This window comes from Pagrus pagrus (assembly GCF_965226575.1).
Source record: "Pagrus pagrus genome assembly, chromosome: 3".
NCBI classification, from domain to species: domain Eukaryota; kingdom Metazoa; phylum Chordata; class Actinopteri; order Spariformes; family Sparidae; genus Pagrus; species Pagrus pagrus.
Window position 1 is genome coordinate 3004005 of NC_140187.1, and position 9408 is coordinate 3013412.

At 43.7% G+C, this 9408-nt stretch overlaps 1 protein-coding gene across 1 annotated transcript in view; it reads left to right on the plus strand.

Moving 5' to 3' along the window:
- Positions 1–6532, plus strand: part of rbpjl (recombination signal binding protein for immunoglobulin kappa J region-like) — a 43504-nt gene extending 36972 nt beyond the window's left edge. The window contains exon 16 of the mRNA XM_084349857.1: positions 6450–6532. The gene's annotated coding sequence lies outside the window, so the exon portion shown is untranslated. The remainder of the gene's footprint in view (positions 1–6449) is intronic.
- Positions 6533–9408: the final 2876 nt, after the last annotated feature.

The following is a 9408-nucleotide window of genomic DNA, read 5'->3' on the forward strand; positions in this document are numbered from 1 at the left end:
TGTCACCATCAGAAATGTGTAAAAAATAGCAGGTTAGAAAAAGTTTCTGTTTTTCTCAGCAGCGTTTTCTGAACATGCACATGTTTTTGTTTTGATGAAATAATCCTGCATGAAGAGTGAAAACTACAAAAGTAAGAGGAAGTTACTCCTGTTAAGTTCAACAACGCTGCTCTCTGATTCACCCAAACATTTAAAATCATTTTAGGCTTTTTAATCCAGACATGTTCACATTTTAGTTTATTTTAACACTGAACACAAATAAATACACTGATAGTATCCATGATATCATCTGTTCACATCTCTAACGCACCGACCACTGTCAGAGGAACGTACACAAAACTCTGTGTGTGTGTGTGTGTGTGTGTGTGTGTGTGTGTGTGTAACATGTGTGTTTTAATGACTGTTGACCTGCAGTGTCGCTTCCTGACCTTCACATCCTCCTGCCAACCTGTGAACTGAATGCCACAGCACCCCTGGGAGGACACACAAATACACACACACACACACACACACACACACACACACACACACACACACACACACACACACACGCATGCACGATCAAAGACACACATGCATCACCACATACTAACACAGACACCCACAAGTGGAGGAACAGCATGAACGTTAAAACAGATTTGTTTTACACCGAGACAGCAACTGTGAAAAAGACTCAATCACACACGCACACACACACACACACACACACACACACATACAGAAGAACATAGTGTGTCCGGCTGGCCAGTTGGAAAATAACGATCCGGTGTCAGCTTGCAACAGTGGAAGTGAAACTCTCCATCTCCCTCAAACTGACCTGACTGATGGATCTGAGGGAGACGATGAAGGACATTCGCTCAGATGACGTTTTATTAGGTGCACGTCTCTAAAGCTGCCGTCACAGGAGGCCTTTGATAACGACCAAACAGCAAACCAAAGTTCGGTGCACACCACTGGATATCTTAAAGGACACCTGGAGACGTTTCCAGATGTTTCTGTGGTCACCAAATCGGCTGTTTTTCACAGGAAGTCAGACGTCTCCATCTGTGATCGTGGCAACCAAAACAGGCGTTTTAATCCAAACCATGATGTTTTTCCAAACGTTTACCAGGTGGTTTCTGTGCCGAATCCTAACCAGAGCGTAAACACAGCGATGCGACGAGAGAGAAACAGCAAATTCAACCTCAACAAACGTTTGGTTTGAACTCGTCTGTCTGGTTCCTGTGAGACACCGACTGCCACATTTATTCTGGAGGTTCAGTTTGTCCACACGGTGAATAAACTGACTTCTTTAATCAGGATATCAGAGCGTTGTAGTCAAATGAACAGTGAGGATCAGCTGTTCATAACCTTGAGTGGCGGTGAGGAAATAATGAAGTGTGTGTGGTGTCTTGTTTTGTTTTTCTTACACTGAAAGCAAACCTGTTTCCTGGCAGGAAGCGTTTACCCACAGGAGCACAGCCCAGGACGGTTAGTCACACACACACACACACACACACACACACACACACACACACACACACACACATATCAGTGTCTGTCTCTGACACTTTTCCCGTCTTTTATTGAGGCAGCGCAGTTTCTCAGCTCCTCTCCTACTTGGCAGGCGGCTCGCAGCCACCTGCAGATGTGTGATCACAGTTGTGTTGTGTTGGTTCGCACCACGGCTCTGCAGGTGTAACTCAGCCGGCGAGACGACCAGAGCAGAGAGGCCAGCCGCTCACTTCATTAGCCTGCAGTACACCACGTTTCTGCATGATGTATGGCTGCTTTAACTGTTTATCACAGTTAGACCCAGAAGTTAGCACCGCCCTGGTTCCCTCCACTAAAAGCCTGTGAGATTTTTGATACTTAAACGTTTTGCTCATCAAGATAACCTTCACAAACTTGTAAATTAAATGTGTAGCAGTAAAAAGCTAATGTTAGGCTATAAACAGACGACATCACGGTCACATGACTTAAACGTCTCCACCACTAAGTGTCTTACTGCACAATTACTATCCAGGTTTTCTATAAACTGATCAATGTCCAAGTTGTAAAGTGACAGTGAGAACAGTGTGTAACTAAAGTGGGCCTGTAAAGACGGACTACTGAGTAGATGAGTCTCTGTGTTCGCTGTGAGGACGTTTAATGTCCCGACATCCTCTGTAGTCTCATTCAGACACTTGTTAGCAACCGCCGAGCTTTCTAATTAAACTGTGGGACATTTAATGATGTATTTTATATCAGAGAACAAACCTTGTAAATATCTTCAGCCTGTGGAAACCACACACCTTAATTCAGACATTAAACCAAAAACCAATGAAAGAAACTCACAGACTTTGAGACGAGGGAAGCAGATGTGCTAAGATACTGAATTTTGGGTTTTTTCAAGTGTGTCACCTGGAATAGATGAAAACAGAAAGATTAACACTTTGTATTAAATTCTAATAACAAAGTGTTAATCTTCTTTGTTTCACCTGCTCCAGGTGACACACTTGAATCCAGATTGTATAAAAGTGTTCAGCAGAAGTCAGAGGATCTGCTCTGTGGGGTTCATATTGAAGGAGGAGAGGTTCACCGGTGACTGTGGGTTAGAGGTGGAGGAGGAGGAGGTGGAGGAGGAGGCTGACTGGTGCTGGACAGCAGGGAGGAGTTACATTCAGGGTGGGCTGGTCTGAGGAGGAGAGGACGAGGTGGTGCTGAGGGGAGAGGGAGGGCTGAGGCCAGCAGAGGGCTCAGAGCAGAGAGAGGCCTGCCAGGAGGTGCCTGTGTGGAGGGTACGACCTCGTACCACTTTACTGCTGTGGAGCCCGACTCAGTGTTCGCTTTCTGTGTGGGTGTATATATATATATATATATGTATATTTAATACTGCTGGACCCTGCTGTAGAGTAAGTCTACAAAGAAGAATCGCTCTGCAGTTCCTCTCAGCTCGACTGTTTCAGCTTGTTTAATCGTAGTGATCAGTCTCGGGGGTCTGCGGCCGCTCGAGAGGACTTCTACTGCTCCATGTTCAGCCTTTGTGAAAAATAATGTGTTTGTTTCATAATTTCGTAGCCGTATCACAGCAATAATGTAGCTGTGACGCTCCTGGTGGACTACCTCTTCCAGGAGCGCTGGAGTAGGCAGCCTTCCCTGAAGAGCAGTCACATCTCTAACACAACTGTCTCCTCACCCTGACCTCCTCCTTTTGTAGACTTTTTTAATCACTACGGCCACTAGAGGTCACCGCCTGCTGTCACAGTCGACCTGCAGTATACGCTCGTTTCCTGGCTGATTATTTGTCTTGAATATTGTACTATTATTAATTTGTTTGCTGCTGTACGAGCAGCTTCGATCCTCTCACATCATGACGTCGTGTGAACGCTGGCTCTCTAACATCGCGGCTCGTTTGTCGTGGGAGATCTCTGCTGTAGATTACTCTGATGATTAACGCTCTGAGGCTGTTGAAGTACTGAGCAAATAAGACTGAGTGTGAGTCATTAAACTGAGACTTTTGAAAGAGGTCTTTGACGTCCTGGTCCTGGCTCTGATGGAGAGTTTGAGGTGGTCTGTGGTGCGGCAGCGTCCGGGCAGAACCGGGCTGTGTTTGTGTTCGGCTGCAAATATTTAAACACTCTGAGGGAGGCTTGATTTATTAGAAAGCATCAGACATGTAGAAATACTGAGAAGGAGTCACACCTCACTGCTGACTCATGATCTGGATCTAGAATAATGTAATTAGCTGACATGACAGAAGATAACGAGGTGAAACAATATAACATGTCTGTGGATGTGAACAGGTGATAGAGATTTGGTGGACGTCAGGTCTTCTCAGGAAAAGAAGTAAAACTCCAGAGATACTCTACAAGTAAACTTCCTGCATTCAGACTAACTTAAAGGTGCAATACGTAACTATTATGCTAAAAGTCTCGTAATATCGCTTCTCACCTCAAGAGGTGAACAACAGTGATTTCTCTTCAGGTTTTAGTCTGATGAACATCAGCAGCAGGTGAAAACGGCGTGCAGAGCCTGAATATTTCCACATCTTTCTCTGTGAGCTGAGGATTTATTTGGACCGAGCCAGAGGTGACTGTGCAGACAAACCAACACTGTTCTGGTGACTTTGATTCAGTTTATGTCCAGTTTGAATGAAGTGTGTTTTAAGACGAGTTAACGTGGCGATTAATCTCGTCTTTGTTGAATTCAGACGGTGTTCAGGTGTAGTTTTCTGTTCAGTGAGGACAACAGGTGTCAAAATATTTCCTTTCTGGACATTTTGTGATTTACTTTGTTCATTTATTAAACGAAAAGCTAAGAGAGCTTGTTGATTTACTGGATTAAGCAGCGACTGCTCCGTTGCATACAGCTACAGAGGCTATCAGACTATCCAGAGGGAAATTCCCTGATACCTTTACAGTAAACAAATCATTACCACTGCGGTTCAGACCCACTCTGTGTTTCCACTCGACTCTGCCAAAAGAGGTGTGAACGGTTGTGATCTGATGTGATTTTATGATGAGCATCACCTGCTTCACACGAACCTCCACCGCCCGCTCACATGAGGAGAGCACAGAGAAACCAACTGTGATTTTATCTGTCTGAGATGAGAAGTGATGCTGTGTGGTGAACCCTGACCCTGAACACACCTCGGACCCTGAACACACCTCGGACTCTGTCCTTTCCCACGACACACACACACACACACACACACACAAGCCGGCTGTCTGTAGGAGATTTAGCTCACATGACCGCCCTGATGCTGCTCTATCCACCGGATTAAAGGGCCAAATAAATTTATGTGACCGAGCTAAAGGGCCAACAGATCGGCCGCCTCATCCTGTGTGTGTGTGTGTGTGTGTGTGTGTGTGTGTGTGTGTGTGTGTGTGTGTGTGTGTGTGTGTGTGTGTGTGTGTGTGTGTGTGTGTGTGTGTGTGTGTGTGTGTGTGTGTGTGTGTGTGTGTGTGTGTGTGTGTGTGATCAGCTGCTGCTCGTCTTCACACACGTTGTTTTCTGCTGTAACACTTTCCATCTTTGACTCTCCTGCAGAATCGAACAGACGTCTGTGAAATCCGTGTTTGTTTCCTGTAACGGATCATTTCAACACGGAAACATCTGACTGACTTTGGTTCAAAGGATTTTAACTTTTCAGCTGAACACCAAATGTGCTTTTGCTACAATAAGTCTGGCTTGATATCAAATCAAGCATGATTCACCAGCTGCATCCCACTTTTTTTCACCAAACAGCCACAACAGAGAGGTGAAGTGATTAACAGTGATCATCTCGTTACAGCGCGGTGTTCAGACCTCAAGGCATCGACCAAATCAGAGTCCTGCTTCCTGCTGTGATATAATTTCTCCTCCACATTATCTCATTACACAATAACGTATGGTTGGGTGGTGCTCCACCTCCACCGCAGCCTCCAGCTGTGGTCGGGCCTGCGTGGCCTTTTTCCACAGCAGCAGTCAGAGAGTGGAGGAAGTGTTTCCACTCAGGCAACGGCCGACGGCTCAATTAAAAGACGAGTTCAAAGACAGTACGAGCAGGTCAGCTTAGGACATGAGTACGTACAGGAGCAGCACTGTTTGTGCTGATTATCCCTGATGGCTCAAAGGTCAAAGGTTCAATTCCCAGAGCTTTCATCCCAATCTGTTTCTGAACTGAACACAGAGTCAGCAAATTCCTCAAAATATGAGTGACTGCAGTGTGAACAGATGTGCATTTAATTAGAAGTGTAACTCAACAATCAATCAAAAAAACAAATACATAAATAAACAGCTGACTTGAACAGACGTCAACCAGTTTTACCAATAAAAACAATCCAACATGAATAAATGTCAGATGTTTCATTATTTCCAGACCCTCAAACCTGTGTGTGTATATGTTGTGTGTATGTTGCATTTAGGTGCTGGTGGAAAACTCAGACGTGGATTTTGTGGCGTTTTGGACGCTGTTTTGCTGTGAAGCTGCAGAAATGTTTCGTGGACGATGAAACTTCACCTAACTTTCCATCAGGGGGAGATATACTGGGTGAACTGATCCTTTAAGGAATTAATGTGGATGAAAAATGTGCATGTACATGTTTTTTCAGTCCAACTCTTTATCCTACATCTGTAACGTTCTCCATTATCAGGGCGTCAGGAGCGAAACTTTAATCCGTGCTGACTCTGAGAACCTAAAGGAAATTAAATCCAAACGTTGGAGGTCTGCAGACGGATGACATTTCATCTAATGAGAGCACAGTGACAGATGTGAAGACTGACTGACGGGAGAGTTTTATCTGCTCTGTGATGCCTTTAAACTCTTTAAAAGGAACATTTGAGTCAGAAAACTGCAAGTATTTTTTGTTTAAGTGTTCCTGTGTCTAACTTAAATCTGAAGCTGTTGGAAAAACCTCTCATTTTAACTCACGAGCCTCAAAAAATGACAATAAGCTTCAATCAGCTTCTCTGAACAGTTTATTCTCTGTTTCTTTCCATGTGAACAGAATCCATTATCATCCGTCACTGCGATGACCGACACTCAACCCAGAGTTTAAACACATGTTTGGGTGGAGCCGCTCTGCTCTGCTGCCAGGTGAGTGAAAAGGTCAAACTCACCTGGTGAGAGATTTGAAAGATTAGAGAGCTGCAGGAGAAGATGCTGAGGTGAGTGTGGGAGGATCAGGGGTCACCTTCTTGTTTCAGGCTGGTGTCCGTCAAAGCTGCACAGACAGATATTTTTAATTACAACGGATGAAATGAACACGTTTGAAAGGTTTCCTCAAACCTACAGAGATGTATCACCTGATGCTGAGCTTCTCTTCCATGTTCTCATCGTTTCTCTCTCATCAGTAATGTTTCAGCAGCAGACAGAAAACACTGTGATGAATCCAGTGAACACGACCTGCAGAGTAAGAGACGAGCTGTCGAACACAGTCGAACATAATATCTTTCATGCTATTGTGATGCATTAAGTTTTGTTTTCTACTCATTTTGGATCTGCAGCCCTGAGGTGCATTAACACAGTGTTATTGTTGACGTCACCACCAGGTGGCACTGAAGTTAGACATTTTTAAATTCTACACATGATGAGAAATAATTTCCAGAAGAAGTTACTCTCATTGTTTAAGACATTAATTTGTTTTAGACAATGAAAACACTTCATCACGCTTCATTTTTAAACTGTCACTGCAACATCAGATGATTTCGGTATATTAACCGATACTAAACATACATTTCTGCAAACTACAGATTTGTGATAATCCACATTTCTGTGGGTTCAGTTTCCTATTTTCTGTTGTGACAGCTGAAGTTATGCTCTGGTTACGTTTAGGCACAAAACTACTTCAGAAAACATCACGTTGTGGCTTAAATGATCCAGTTCTGTCGCGTCAAAAACACCCAGTGGTCTTAAGCTTATCAATGCTGAACACAGTCTTGAACAGCGGTCTCTTACGTGGTTGTCTACCACCTCCTCTGAACGGGAACGTCAGCTCGTAAACATGTAATGTGAATGTGTGTGACTTGGTTTGCAGAAATATGAAACGCTGGTTGAAAAGGATCTTGTAGATTTATAGCCTTCAAAATAAATATCAGAATCGCCTTCGTTGGCCGGTTATGTTTCCAGTTATAAGGAATTTGACTCTATATAGCTCTTAAAAGCTCCAAGAATCAGCTGATGTTTGAGATTTATTTGTAAATATCAGGAATCAACTGCTGCTGATTTTCACACTCTGTTCCTTTTCTATAGAAACAAGTCATGTAGATCTCTGGTAGTAAAAAAAAGGTTTATTACATCATGACTCTTGTAAATCTCCTACATAAAGACGTCAGGCTTTCTGAGCTACATATCAGAGTTAGTTATTAGCTGTGGAGCTGCTATAAACCATGTTCTCACCAGCAGCTGCTCCTCAACGAGCATAAATTACAATTCACACATGATTTTGGAGTCATTTCTCTCAGTATTTAAACAGTGAGGTCGACCAACACATCAAGATTTAGTGAATTCCTTTAAGCGTGCAGCAGGAAGAGTGAAGCTTATAGAGCGGAGGGTTAGCGGTGCTCGTGTCTCAGCAGCTGGAGTCAGGTCAACGTCTCTGGAGCTCCGGTTTGTTGTGTTTGGCTCTGCAGCGGCTCCCCCTGCAGATATGAGCAGAAACTGTGGGAGAGCGAGCTGCCGACAATGCTGCGAGTGTCCCCGACCGACCAACAGGGACCAGAGGAGGTTATGTAACACACTCGAGAGCTGCATACCGACACAATAACGCACAAAGCTCAACATATACTGACTGACGTTAGCCTTTAATTCAATCTGCTGCTGAGCTCGCCTGAAAAGCCAAAACCAACAGGTCATATTTAATGTTCAGGGAGTCATTTTATTACTCTAAAATCAGATTCAGAAATAAAACTGAAGTCAAGTGAAGAACAAACATTTCTGGCTGTTTTAGAGAGAAAGAAATATCAGTATATTGATACGGATTCTGAATATTTGAAACGGCCCCAACACTCATTTTTACAGCAACTTTATATTTCTTTATGTTAAATGTTGTCACATACGGTCTGTGTTTATGGTCTTGTCAGGTTCAGGCTCAAAACAACGCGGTCAGGCTCAGAAAAATAAAATGTTTTGTTGGTTCTGTCGCCCCAAACGCAGCTGGAAATGTCCTGATGCCTCATTAACAATGTCCGCTGGTTTCACGCTTACAAATATTGAAACACTGCCTCTTCCAGCGTCACTGGATCTGCAGTCATACAGCCGAGCCGTCAGATTAAGGCCGGTATTTAACTGCGAGTCTTTGTTAATCAAAGTACAGCGATATCCTGATCAGGATCAAGTGTCATCATCGCAAGGAGGATATAACAGGACCATCGTCACCACAAACACTCCGATGTCAAACAAAGGAAACGGATCAGAACAGAAGAGAAAAAGCTTTGTTTTAACAAACACCTGTGTACATGTGGACCAGTTATCAGTCTGGAAGTCACGGGCCTCCAGAGAACGACACAGACATTTTGGGGATTGTCTCATTTTTCCATTAAAATACTGAAAACTCGTTGGCCTCTTGACGTCCTTCAGTCAACTGAGACAAAATTTAAAGTAACAATCACAATTTTGTTCGAGTGTCCGTCACACTGAAGATGCAGCTTGTGTCAGGAGTCTTGACTTCATGTTTCAAGGTCTCATAAACCAAAGAAACAAAGAATTAGCACTGAGATTATTCAACGTGTAGCAGAGAAACCTCTGTAAGGACCCTCGGGTGTCCCTGGACCTCAGCTAACTAAAACTAAACTTCCTGCCTCGCTGCGACCCAGAATGATGTTTTTATTTATCAGCGTTGAATCAGATTAGGTTAGAAAATGTAAAAATCAAACTCAGTCACATGTGAACGTTTCCTCCTCTGATCAAAGTCGGTGTCATTTCTGGAAGTGAGAGGTTTGTTTGAGGCTCTGTGCTCGATGATGCGG